This window comes from Arachis duranensis, chromosome 10 (genome assembly GCF_000817695.3).
Source record: "Arachis duranensis cultivar V14167 chromosome 10, aradu.V14167.gnm2.J7QH, whole genome shotgun sequence".
Lineage (NCBI taxonomy): Eukaryota > Viridiplantae > Streptophyta > Magnoliopsida > Fabales > Fabaceae > Arachis > Arachis duranensis.
In genome coordinates this window covers 8,029,427-8,044,118 of record NC_029781.3, presented here as the reverse complement: position 1 = coordinate 8,044,118, position 14,692 = coordinate 8,029,427, and the positions used below count along the sequence as shown (strand labels likewise).

The following is a 14,692-nucleotide window of genomic DNA, read 5'->3' as shown; positions in this document are numbered from 1 at the left end:
ATGAGTATTCGGCCAAGGGGGAGAAGAGAGGGTTGTGTTGTATGAAAATGAAGGAGAATGGAGGGGTTTATATAGTGGAGGGAGAGGGGTTAAGGTTCGGCCATATTGGGTGGATTTAGGTGGGAAATGGATTTTGAATTTTGAAGGTAGGTGGAGTTTATAGGGAAGAGTGGATGAATGTGAGTGGTGAAGAGGTGATGGGGAAAAGAGATTGAGGTGATTGGTGAAGGGTTTTTGGGGAAGAGTGTTTATTGGATTGTGTGAAAAAAGAGAGAGAGAGGGTGAGTTGAGGTAGGTGGGGATCCTGTGAGGTCCACAGATCCTGAGGTGATTGATAAACCACTATTTTATGGTTTATCTTGTGCTTAATTGAGTGAATTTTATCAATCTTTCATACACTTATTCATACTAAATGCATGCGTTTATATTTTCCTTCCTGATTCTGTGCTATGATTGAAAACATGCTTCTTTGGCTTTTATTTTCTTTTATTTAATCCTCTCTTATTACCATTAGATGCATTGATATGTGTGTTAAATGATTTCAGAGATTACAGGGCAGAATGGCTTAGAGGATGGAAAGGAAGCATGCAAAAGTGGAAGGAATACAAGAAGTTGAAGGAACTGCAAAGCTGTCAGCATGACCCTCTCGCACTAAAATGACCATAACTTGAGCTATGAAGGTCCAAATGATGCAGTTCTAGTTGCGTTGGAAAGCTAACATCTGGGGCTTCACAACGATATATAATTTGTCATAGCTGCCCCGAAGTTAAGCAATACGAACGCGTGAATGACACGTCCGCGTCGCATCTGCAAACTTCAATCCACGCAAACGCGCGGACGACGCTTCCGCGTCACTTTCCCACGGCCTATACGTACCAGACTTCGAAATTAGCGATTTCTGCGCTATTTTTGGCCCAGTTTTAAGCTCAAAAAACACAGATTAAAGGCTACAAAGTGGAGGAATAAAAGGAGACTGATAATTCACTTTTCTTAATTTAGATGTAGTTTTTAGAGAGAGAGGTTCTCTCCTCTCTCTTAGGATTTAGGATTAGGATTCCTCTTAAAGGATTTAGGATTTCTTATTATTTCAACTTACAATTTCTTCTGAGTTCCAGGTTTAATGTTCTTTTTATTTATTTTCCCAATTTAATTTATGAAATTTTCCATGTTAGATTTGAATATTCTATTTAATATAATTTGAGGTATTTTCAAATCTATAATTTGTTTCTTCTACTTATTATATAAATAATTTAGATTTTTCTCTTTTGGCTTTGGTTGATTAATTGGTGACTCTTGAGTTGTCAAACTCATCATGATTGATAATTGTTACCTTTGCTGATTAATTTAGATTCCTATAACTCTAGTCTTTCCTTAAGGAGTTGACTAGGACTTTAGGTGTTAAATTAATTTGTCCACTTAACTGACCTTCATAGTTAGAGGTTGACTTAGTGGTAGCAAAAATATAATTTTCATCACCATTGATAAAGATAACTAGGATAGGACTTCCAGTTTTTATACCTTGCCAAGAGTTTTATTAGTTATCAATTTATTAATTCCTGCAATCTCTTTCTCCTATTCAAAACCCTTTCAAAACCCAGAATACGGTTTTCCATAACCAATAATAAATCATACTTCCCTGCAATTCCTTGAGAAGACGACCCGAGGTTTGAATACTTCGGTTTATAAATTTTATTGGGTTTGTTACTTGTGACAACCAAACGTTTGTACGAAAGGATTTTCTGTTGGTTTAGAAGCTATACTTACAACGTGATTACATTTGTGAATTTCTTTACCGACAGGAAATTCGTTCGTCAGTGATCCTGTGGGGTCTACAGATCCTGAGGTGTCGAGGATTTATCATCCCTGCACCAATTAGGCGTGTAAAACACCATCTCTATGCAATTCTGGCGTTTAGACGCCAGATTGATGCTTGTTTTGGGCGTTCAACGTCCATTTACAGCTTGTTTCTGACGTTCAGTGCCAGGTCTCCTCAGGGTGTATTCTTGGAATTTAAACACCAGGATGCTGCTTGTTTCTGGCATTCAACGCCAGATCCATGCTCTGTTCTGGCTTTTGAATGCCAGCCAGATGCTCCTTACTGGCGTTTAAACGCCAGTAAGCCCTTCCTCTAAGGTGTGCTGTTTCTTCTGCTATTTTTTATTCTGTTTTTAATTTTAGTATTTATTTTGTGACTCCACATGATCATGAACCTAATAAAACACAAAGGAACAATAAAATAAAAATAAAATTAGATAAATAAGAATTGGGTTGCCTCCCAATGAGCGCTTCTTTAATGTCAATAGCTTCACAGTGGGCTCTCATGGAGCCTCACAGGTGATCAAGTCAATGTTGTAGATTCCCAACACCAAACTTAGAGTTTGAATGTGGGGGTTTAACACCAAACTTAGAGTTTGGTTGTGGCCTCCCAACACCAAACTTAGAGTTTGATTGTGGGGGCTTTGTTTGACTCTGTATTGAGAGAAGCTTTTCATGCTTCCTCTCCATGGTTGCAGAAGAAGATCCTTGAGCTTTAAACACAAGGTAGTCCTCATTTAATTGAAGGACTAGCTCTCCATTGTCAACATCAATCACAGCTCCTGCTGTGGCTAGGAAGGGTCTTCCAAGGATGATGCATTCATCCTCCTCCTTCCTAGTGTCTAAGATTATGAAATCAGCAGGGATGTAAAGGTCTTCAACCTTCACTAACACGTCCTCTACCAATCTATAAGCTTGTCTTACTGACTTGTCTGCCATTTGTAATGAGAATATGGCAGGTTGTACCTCAATGATCCCCAGCTTCTCCATTACAGAGAGTGGCATAAGATTTATGCCTGACCCTAGGTCATACAGAGCCTTCTCAAAGGTCATGGTGCCTATGGTACAGGGTATTAAGAATTTGCCAGGATCTTGTCTCTTTTGAGGTAAAGTTTGTTGAACCCATGTATCAACTTGGCATTCAGCTTCATGATGGCTCCTAGATATTGAGCAACTTGCTCTCCAGTTACATCTTCATCCTCTTCAGAGGAAGAATAGTCTTCAGAGCTCATGAATGGTAGAAGGAGGTTTAATAGAATCTCTATGGTCTCTATATGACCTTCAGATCTCTTTGGGTCCTCAATAGGGAGCTCCTTCTTGCTTGAGAGACGTCCCATGAGGTTTTCCTCTTTGGGATTCACGTCCTTTCCTTCCTCCCTAGGTTCGGCCATGTTGATTATGTCTATGGCCTTGCACTCTCTTTTTGGATTCTCTTTAGTATTGCTTGGGAGAGTACTAGGAAGAGTTTCAGTGACTTTCTTACTCAGCTGGCCCACTTGTACCTCCAAATTTCTGATGGAGGACCTTGTTTCACTCATGAAACTTAAAGTGGCCTTAGACAGATTAGAGACTATGTTTGCTAAGTTAGAGGGGCTCTACTCAGAATTCTCTGTCTGTTGCTGAGAAGATGATGGAAAAGACTTACTATTGCTGAGCCTATTTCTTCCACCATTATTAAAGCCTTGTTGAGGCTTTTGTTGATCCTTCCATGAGAAATTTGGATGATCTCTCCATGAGGGATTATAGGTGTTTCCATAGGCATTATTCACGGAATTTCTCTCAGAAGTGTACATGAACTGGTTATTTGCAACCATGTCAATAAGTTCTTGAGTTTCTGCAGGCGTTTTCTTTAGGTGAATGGATCCACCTGCAGAATGGTCCAGTGACATCTTAGAGAACTCAGATAGACCATAATAGAAAATATACAGAATGGTCCATTCTGAAAGCATGTCAGAAGGACACTTTTTGGTCATCTGCTTGTATCTTTCCCAAGCTTCATAGAGGGATTCACCATCTTTTTGTTTGAAGGTCTAAACATCCACTCTAAGCTTGCTCAACTTTTGAGGAGGAAAGAACTTAGCCAAGAAGGCTGTGACCAGCTTATCCCATGAGTCCAGGCTATCTTTAGGCTGTGAGTCCAACCATGTTCTAACTCTGTCTCTTACAGCAAAAGGGAAAAGCATGAGCCTGTAGACTTTAGGATCTACTCCATTAGTCTTAACAGTCTCATAGATCTGCAAGAACTCAGTTAAAAACTGGTAGGGATCTTCTGATGGAAGTCCATGAAACTTGCAGTTCTGTTGTATTAGAGCAACTAGTTGAGGTTTCAGCTCAAAATTGTTTGCTCCAATGGTAGGGATTGAGATGCTTCTTCCATCAAACTTGGAAGTAGGTATAGTATAGTCACCAAGCATGCATCCTCCTTACATTATTGTTATTGGGTTCGGCTGCCATATCCTTTTCTTGTTCGAAAATTTCAGTAAGGTTGTCTCTGGATTGTTGTATTTTAGCTTCTCTTAGTTTTCTCTTCAGAGTCCTTTCAGGTTCCGGATCAGCTTCAATAAGAATGCCTTTTTTCTTGTTCTTGCTCATATGAGAAAGAAGAGAAAAGAAAAGGAAGAGGGATCCTCTATGTCACAGTATAGAGATTCCTTTATGTTAGTAGAAGGAGAAGAGTTAAGAATCCAAACACAAGGGGGAGGATAGGTTCGAATTCTTGAGATGGAGAGAAGTGTTAGTAAATGAATAAATAAATAGAATAAGATGAGAGAGGGAGAAATTCGAAAATAAATTTTGAAAAAGAGTTAGTGATTTTCGAAAATTAAAAGGGGGAAATAAAATTAAAACTAAAATTTAAAATAATTAATTAATTAAAAAGAATTTTTAAAAAAAGAGTGAGGAATTTTCGAAAATTAGAGAGGGAAAAATAGTTAGGTGGTTTTGAAAAAGATAAGAAATAAACAAAAAGTCAATTAGTTAGTTGAAAAAGATTTGAAAATCAATTTTGAAAAGATAAGAAGATAAAAAGTTAGAAGGGATATTTTGAAATCAAATTTTTGAAAAAGATATGATTTAAAAAGATATGATAAAAAGATATGATTAAAAAGATATGGTTGAAAAAGATTTAATTTTTAAAATTAAAATTAATTACTTGACTAACAAGAAACTAAAAGATATGATTCTAGAATTTAAAGATTGAATCTTTCTTAACAAGAAAGTAACACTTCAAATTTTTGAATCAATCACATTACTTGTTAGTTAAGTTTCGAAAATTTGAAATAAAATTAAGAAGAAGATTTTGAAAAAAATATTTTTAAATTTTCGAAAAATAGTAAAAAAATAAAAAAGAATTGATTTTTGAACAAGTTTTGAAAAAAATAAGATTTTTAAAATCGAAATTTTGACTTGACTAACAAGAAATAACTAATTTTAAAAATTTTTTACTAAGTCAACCCAAAATTTCGAAATTTATGAGAAAAAAGGAAAAGATATATTTTTATTTTTGAATTTTTAATGATGAGAGAGAAAAACACAAATTTGACCCAAAACATGAAAATTTTGGATCAAAACCAATGATGCATGCAAGAACACTATGAATGTCAAGATGAACACCAAGAACACTTTGAAGATCATGATGAACATCAAGAACATATTTTTGAAAAATTTTTGATGCAAAGAAAACATGCAAGACACCAAACTTAGAAATCTTTAATGCTTAGACACTTATGAATGCAAAAAATGCACATGAAGAACAACAAAAGACACAAAACAAGAAAACATCAAGATCAAACAAGAAGACTTACCAAGAACAACTTGAAGATCATGAAGAACACCATGTATGAATTTTCGAAAAATGCATAAATTTTTTTTAAGAAATATGCAATTGACACCAAACTTAAGAATTAACTCAAGAATCAAACAAGAAACACAAAATATTTTTTATTTTTATGATTTTATAAATTTTTTTGTATTTTATTTTATTTTTTTCGAAAACATATAGGAAAAATAAAATAAGAAATTCAAAATTTTTAATAAGAATTCCAGGAATCTTTGCAATGTTAGTCTAAAGCTTCGGTCTAAGAATTAGACATGGCTTAATAGCCAGCCAAGCATTTTGTGAAAGCTTCTGTCCAAAACACTAGACATGGCCAATGGCCAGCCAAGCTTTAGCATATAAATCAGACATACAACAGCTGATACTTCATCCAACTTCATATACTGATAAGGGGAAGCCTCAATCCAATTGAGTTAGACATGGCTTTTCAGCCAGCCAAGCTTCAACATGCTTCATGAAACACTAGAATTCATTCTTAAAAATTTAGAATAATTTTTCGAAAATAGAAGTAAAAATTTTTTTTGAAAGAATTTTTTTTTGAAAAATTTTTGAAAATAAAACAAAAAGAAAATTACCTAATCTGAGCAACAAAATAAACCGTCAGTTGTCCAAACTCGAACAATCCCCGGCAACGGCGCCAAAAACTTAGTAGGCAAAATTGTGATCTCTAACAATGGCATTCAACTTGGTGTGCGCATCTACTAACTCAGCACTTTCTTCACAACTTCGCACAACTAACTAGCAAGTGCACTGGGTCATCCAAGTAACAAACCTTACGTGAGTAAGGGTCGATCCCACGGAGATTGTTGGTATGAAGTAAGCTATGGTCATCTTGTAAATCTCAGTTAGGCGGATAATAAATGGTTATGGAGTTTTCGAATAATAATAATAATAATAAATAAACAGAAAATAAGGATATAAATACTTATGTAAATCATTTGTGAGAATTTCAGATAAGTGTATGGAGATGCTTTATCCCTGTTGAATCTCTACTTTCCTACTGCCTTCCTTTGATCTTTCTTACTCCTTTCCATGGCAAGCTGTATGTAGGGCATCACCGTTGTCAATGGCTATATCCCATCCTCTCAGTGAAAATGGTCCAAATGCTTTGTCACAGGACGGCTAATCATCTGTCGGTTCTCGATCATGTCAGAATAGAATCCATTGATTCTTTTGCGTTTGTCATCATGCCCAACAATCGTGAATTTGAAGATCATCACAGTCACTCAATCCCTGAATCGTACTCGGAATACCACAGACAAGATTTAGACCTTCCAGATTCTCATGAATGCTGCCAACAATTCTAGCTTATACCACGAAGATTCTGATTAAGGAATCCAAGAGATATGCGCCCGATCTAAGGTAGAACGGAAGTGGTTGTCAGTCACGCGTTCATAAGTGAGAATGATGATGAGTGTCACGGATCATCACATTCATCATGTTGAAGTGCAACGAATATCTTAGAATAGGAATAAACTGAATTGAATAGAAAATAGTAGTAATTGCATTAAAACTCGAGGTACAGTAGAGCTCCACACCCTTAAACTATGGTGTGTAGAAACTCCACCGTTGAAAATACATAAGTGATCAAGGTTCAGGCATGGCCAAATGGCCAGCCCCCAAGACGTGATCAAAGGATCAAAATACAATCCAAGATAATCCAAAGATGTCTAATACAATAGTAAAATGTCCTATTTATACTAGACTAGCTACTAGTGTTTACAGAAATAGGTAATTGATGCAGAAATCCACTTCCGGGGCCCACTTGGTGTGTGCTTGGGCTGAGCTTGAGCTTTACACGTGCAGATGCTTCTTTTGGAGTTAAACGCCAAGTTGTAACGTGTTTTTGGCGTTTAACTCTGGTTTGTGATGTGTTTCTGGCGTTTGACTCCAGAATGCAGCATGGAACTGGCGTTGAGTGCCAGTTTGCGTCATCTAATCTCGAATAAACTATGGACTATTATATACTGCTGGAAAGCTCTAGATGTCTACTTTCCAAATCCGTTGAGATCGCGCCATTTGGAGTTTTGTAGCTCCAGAAAATCCATTTCGAGTGCAGTAAGGTTAGAATCCAACAGCATCAGCAGTCCTTTGTCAGCCTTTTGTCAGAGTTTTGCTCAGGTCTCTCAATTTCAGTCAGAAAATACCTAAAATCACAGAAAAACACACAAACTCATAGTAAAGTCCAAAAATGTGAATTTAGCATAAAAACTAATGAAAACATCCCTAAAAGTAACTAGATCCTATTAAAAACTACATAAAAACAATGCCAAAAAGCGTATAAATTATCCGCTCATTAGCTTCAAATCTTCTCTTCCTTCAAACCAATGAAGGAAGTTGAAGAACAAAAGGGGAAATGGAACAAAGAACAAAACCCTTGGTCCAATTTTAAATTCATGTAACTTTCAATCTAGTGTTCCGATTGACGAGCCGTCAATGGCCACGCGTTCATCTCGGAATTCTCTACAAAATTCACCCAACAATTTGGTAAGAAAATTCTTATTTCATGCCTAGTTCTCCCCCTTTTCAGTTCGTGATTTAGGTTTTGGAAATTGAAATTTTTTGTGATTTTGATGGTTTAAGGGTACTCTAGCGATGGATAATTGTTGGGTTTCACCCTAATTTTGAGTGGATAAGGTAAGAAACCACTTAACTCTCTATGAATCATTAATTAGAAAACTCTATGTTAATTATACTAAATTTGGATGGTATTAGATTGAATTTGGTGTTTTGAAGTTAAATTGGTAGATATTGGAAGCTTGAAATTGAATCGTGGGAGCTGAAAATTCAGTTGGTGAGGAGTTGGAGCTTTGGAGCTTGAGAAACGGTGGATGATTGAGGCATTTTGAGCTTAGGAAGAAATTGGTCAAGGTATAATTTCGGTTTCTCGTAACTAAAATATAATGTGTCGTGAAAACGTTAGTTAGTTGACCGTAAGATAGGATTGGATTGTTCATGTTGTGAGGATTGATATTTGTTGGTATTTATGAGGCTTGGTGATTTTGAGGTTGATGATTATTGATATGTATGATTGGGTACTGTATTGTTGGTGTGATATTGATTGATGATGATGTATGTTTAGAATGAGTATAATTGGAATTGATGCATTTGGATGGGAATTATTGAATAAAGGTTGAGAAAAGGAAGTTTGAATAATGTTTAGATGTTGGAAAGGTTGGAGAGTATTTAGTATAGGATGAAAATGCTTGATATTGATTTTGAAATAATTTGATACTGGAAATGATTTGAATGACTGAGAGGTGTTTGGTTTGGTGGTTGGGACCCTTCAAGGATGGCAGAAGTCCAAGTTTTAGAGGAGATGCTGTCGAGATTTTTTGAAAATAGGAGGATTCGCCTGAAGTTTAAATTTGGGTGGGTTAACACTTAACACCTAACACTTCCCAATTAGAATAGTCTTTGTCACTATCAAATTAATTTTTAAAACAATCATGTCTCAAATTAGGGTTTTTTTTTAATAGATAAAAATTATATTTACCCTTTTAAACGATTTCCAAATTTTTTACCATTTTTAACCTTCTAGAACATTTTTTCTGGCAATCTATAACACAGATAAGAATTGTGAAATGATTTAAAAATGTGACTGCACACACATTGCCTGAAGTTTACAATTGCCTAGCTAATGGTAGTGAATATAGCGCAAATGCTACCTGCAAAATTGTATGTAAAATTATTGATGACACGTCATCTTAAACAATTTTTAGGTTTTTTATTTTCTTAGATTTTTAATTAAATTTTTTATAATTTCTAATAGAATTTAATAAATAATCAAATATTTGGAATTGGAATAGTGTTTTTAGGTATGTAGGAGTTTTGGTTTAAAAAGTAGTAAGAATCAACACTTTTTGACAAAGAAAGTACAAAGAAAATAGAAGCATGGCCTAGGAAGCATGGCCCAAGAAGTATAGTCTAAGGAACAAAAGTGTGCCCAAAGGGAAGGAAACTAAAACCCAAAACCCATATGCCTGGCGTACATGTCCACCAGCTCTGACCTCTTCGCACTCCAATGGTAATAACTTGAGTTATAGAGGTCCAAATGATGCGGTTTCAGTTGCGTTAGAATGCTAACGTCTAGAGCTTCAAAATGATATTCATATATTTATAGTGGACATTTAGTCTCAGCCACATACCACCATCATTTTTGAAACACGAAAAAACAGTGCCTCAGACAACTCAAAATGTAAGTCCAACGTATTCCAACTCTCAAGATGTAATAATTAAGGCCCAACCTTAATTACCCATATCATTAGAAGTCTTAATCACATTCAAAACACTCAAGACTCTAGAATATTAGTTATTAATTCTTTCTTAAAACATAAAAGATTTGGTTGTTATGATTTAATTTGAATTATTATTTTGAATTTGAAACTGAAGTCAGTAAGTTAGTTATCTTATCTCTCTCCGAAAGATAAGATTAGTTTAGTTTGAATTTGAATTCTAGACTTCAGCTATAAATAAGTGAGCGTAGCTCACAAGAGAGGGCAATCCAGGAGGAGGATCTTAGGATTCAAATCAAGTCCTCGGACTACTTCTCTTCTTCTTGTTTTTCTTACTTCTTCATGGGTAATTAATTTTCTGTCAAAAGGTTAGGAGTTCTGTTTATATTTTCTATGAATAATTAATCTACATTTTTTTTATTCTGACGTTTTACATTTATCTATTTCATAATTGAGTTATTCGTTCTTCTTTCGGATCAGTGAATCAGAAGGTAAGCTAATTCTTTTTGGATTATTGTATTATAATTGGAAAATTTGATATTTGAATCAAAACCTGAAAACTCTTTCACATGACTATTTGAATTCAACTAGGAATAGTGGTTCAATTAGTATATATGAAGGCCAAGGTTCCATCATATTTATTTAAGAAATGTAAAAGAGAACAAATTAAGGTATAAATATTAATGGTGAGTTCATATAGATATTTAATGTAGATATCAATGTCAAGGAGGTTGGGGTAATTTATTATTTTTTGTGTCTATAATACCTTATTAGATAGATTAATATATGATAAGAACTTTGATAGCTTATCATGATGAGAGGACTTGTATATATACATATTCATTGTTAGATTAGATCTCTCTCCTTTAGTGGCCGTTGAAGCAATTTAGAGTACTTTGGGTGAGTTTGGCAAACACGTTGGTGAAGAAAGAAGTGCGTTTGAGCTTTTTGAAAGTTTTACTTTTATGTTTGGCAATTTTTTTCTTTTTAAACGCAGAAACGATTTTGCCTCTAAACCCACGTTGAGAAGAAGCTAAAATTTGTAGCTTCTGCGTTTCACGTTCATGGTTGCTGATTACCTTTAGAAAATTAAGTGAGAAAATTTTTTCTTTTTTACCAACCTTACCCTTTATTTTCTTCTATAAGAAGAATACCAATAACTATAAGTTTCACTGTGTAGTTCTTTCTACTTTTTCATAGTTCTTTCTTCTATTTTTTTTTCATCAAAATCATTCAGATTTGTTTCGACCACTAGTAAATTGAATATTTTAATTTTTTATTATTTTTAGTACTCATTTTCATATTTTAATTTTTAGTGTTATGATTTATGATGTTATGTTTTTATATGAGTTTTTTTATCATTTTCTATACTATTTTTTATATGTATATTTTTTTATGAATTTTTTTATTTTTGTTTGACTTTATTTATATGATTTTTTATTTATTTTATTGTATTTTTTTATTCATATGACAAATATTGTTGATTTTTTTATTTTTTATAGTGCTATAATTTTTCAGATATTTTATTAATTTTTATGATTTTTTATTATTTTTTGTTCATATGAATTCTTTTTTTTCTATCTTTTACTACATTGTATTTATATTATGTATGAAATTTTTTATTTATTTTATTCATATGTATTTTATTTAGTTTTTATTGTATTTTTTGTTCATATGATATATGTGGTTGATTTTATGAAATTTTTATTATTTTTTTATCTGTATGATTTTTTTTCTATTTTTTGATGTACTCTATCTTTGTTTTATATTAATTTTTTTATTTTTTATTTTGACTTTGTAAAATTTGTAATTGTAATTAATATATACTACGTTTATTATCCAAATTTTGTATAATATAAACTATGATCCTATAAAAAAGGATAAAATAAATAAAAAATTAATTATAAGTAACAATAGAGCCATAAATAATGAAAATTTATAGTTCAAAATAATACTAAATTAAAGAGTACAGGTAATATTAGAAAAAATATAGAATATTTTTTTGTTTAACATTATAAAATTTATAGTACTCTCTTTCATATTTTTTTATTATATTTATTTATTTATATAATAATACTCTTAGGTTTTATTTTGTTTCAATTTTGTCTTAAAAGTTTTCGATTTGCATTAAATATACCTATGACGACTAATTTTTTAAAAAATTTAAAATCAATTCAACAACAATTTTATAAGAATAACTCTCAACACAAGCAAATTAAGCATAATTTTCATGTATTATTATTAGATTGATGTTAAATTTTTTAAAAATTTAGCCATTAAAAATATATTTGATGCAAATAAAAAACTTTTGAGACAAAATTAAAACAACATAAAACTTAAAAGTATTTTTGAAACTTTTACCAAACTTCGAAGATAAAAAATATACTTTATTCTATTTTAAATATTATATTCCCTCAACTTTGAAGATAAAAAATATATTTTATTCTATTTTAAATATTATATTACCGCAACTTGCATTCTATTTTTATTCTTGCAAGTTTCTTCACTCATCACTCATAGGAAAGAAATGGTATAGTGTTAGGGACGTTTAACTCCATAGATATCGTTGTCATGGTGTTATTTACAATAATGTCAAGCATCCAATTAGGAGGGAGGTTTATGCATTATTATAATAATATAATATAAGTTATAAAAATGATGGAGTTCCTTTCTATGCTGAGTCAAGGGAAAAAAAGTTAAATAATGAAGTTGAACTTAAGTTATATACCACCAAATAATTACTGTTTAAAATATTAACAAAAAAAATTGCATACATACCAACAGACATAAAGAGATGGTTCACCAAATTGTTTGAGGGTTCAATTCAACCTTCTATTTGCATTAATTACAGCTGAACTTATGAATTGATAAGTCAACTGGGAATGTATAAACAAATATATATGTCACGCTTGAATTATAACTATCTATATATTCAATTATTTTTGTAAATTTTTGTAATATAAATTTTATTTGAATTGTTTTAAGGAAAACGAAGGAAGATTGAAATGTATACACTAGGATATTACAACTTACTAAAAGATTGTCTGGTTTAATTAATTAATTAATAACTAGTGACAATGAAAAGTTGAAAACTAATAGTTCTTTTGATTGGATAATAATTGGACCCAGTTCACTAGTGATACCGCTTCTTTACAAGTTACAAATATGAAGGACAAATTTATGATGGAGAAATAGTTGAGGATAATTAACTAAGGTAATTAAGAATTAAGAATTCAATATAAAGCGAAACGCACGTAATCATAAAGTATAGTTTATGATATTTAATTTAAGATTCAATAATAGCTTAGTCCAAACGTGAGACAAAAAAAAAGGTTCCCAATAATTCAACCCCAAAAGGAACGTTTTCAATCTGTGGGCGTCGCAGTCGCATTATTTTTTTTTTTTTTGTTGGGTGCAAAATCTTTATTCAAATGCAACTTTACTTGTAAAGAATTAAAGATGCTAATAGTAGAAGACATTACAAACTTAATCTAGCAATAGCTTCGTTTCTAAATAAGCTTTTTATTCATGCTGAAAAAAAAATATTTTTTATTTAACATATTTTTAATATAAATTTTTTTTTTATTACATATTTTATATTAATACCTAAGTTAATATTTATTTTTGGTGTATATATACCCATACTCATCATATTCACTTTATAGGCATATATTGGTAGCATGTGGAGGTACGTATATCTACGTAGGGATGGTATCATTAATGCTGTCCATACTCTATCCAACCCCTCTGCAGCCACCCTCTCGCCGCTTTCCCTTCTCACCGCATTGTTACACCTCATCTTGCCATGATCCTCACTGCGTCGTGCTCTCTATTTGCGGCGTTCCTTTCCGTAACTTTGTCGTCGTGTTCATTTTTCTCTCTGTTACCGCGTCTCCCACTTTGTCCACTTCTCTATCCTCTGGCTCGCCATTGCGTTCCCCCACTGCGTCATTTCGAAAGAAGTCGCCATCTTATCATTTAGATTTTTTGTATAAAAGGGATAAGTATGATTTTGGTCCCTAAGGTAGAGGCTGAAAATTTATTTCGTCCTCCAACTTTTCTTCGCTCTAAAATGGTCCCCAAAGTTTCAGTTTGTTTTAAAATCGTCCTTCGGACGAAAATACCCTCCCCTCCCCTCCCATCTTCTTCCTCAACACCCCTCTTCTTCCGTAACCCAGAAAAGAAAAACAGCCAACAATGGATAACAATAACAACAATGACAAAATTGAAAATCAGAATAACCCACCACCACCACCACCACCATTATCATCATGGTCATTATCATTATCATCAGAACCATTAACAAAATTGAAAATAAGAAGAACAACAAGCAGAAGCGGAAGAACAGCAGCAAACAAAGTTAAACCCAAAAGCTGAAGCTGAACCCAGAAGCTGAAGCAAAACAGAAGCAGAAGCAACACTAATGAAATCAAAACTCAGAAAAATCATCATCATCAAAACTCAGAAAATCATAATCTGAACTCAAACAAACAACAATAAAACTCAGAATCATCTGAACTCAAACAAACAACAATAGAAGAACAACAACCCAGAACTCAAAATCATCGTCATCGTCAAAACTCAGAACCCAAAATCAGAAAAACGATAATCATAATGGAATCAAAAGAACAACAACAACACAGAAACCAGATTGATAATCATAAGCATGCAGAAGCAGCAGAACCAGAAGAAACCACAAGAAACCAGAAACCGGCGAGGAGCAGCGGTGGCGGCGGCAGCGAAGAGCGGCGGCGGCGGCGAAGACCCTTCCCCTTCCCCCTCTTCTTCCCGAAACCCCCACTCCCCC

General features: G+C 33.3%; 1 non-coding gene across 1 annotated transcript; it reads left to right on the top strand.

The window, feature by feature from the left end:
* Positions 1 to 3,758: 3,758 nt before the first annotated feature.
* LOC127743277 (small nucleolar RNA R71) lies at positions 3,759 to 3,866 on the top strand. The gene has a single exon (XR_008004671.1). It is a non-coding gene; the product is annotated as a small nucleolar RNA R71 (small nucleolar RNA).
* The last annotated feature ends 10,826 nt before the right edge of the window (positions 3,867 to 14,692 follow it).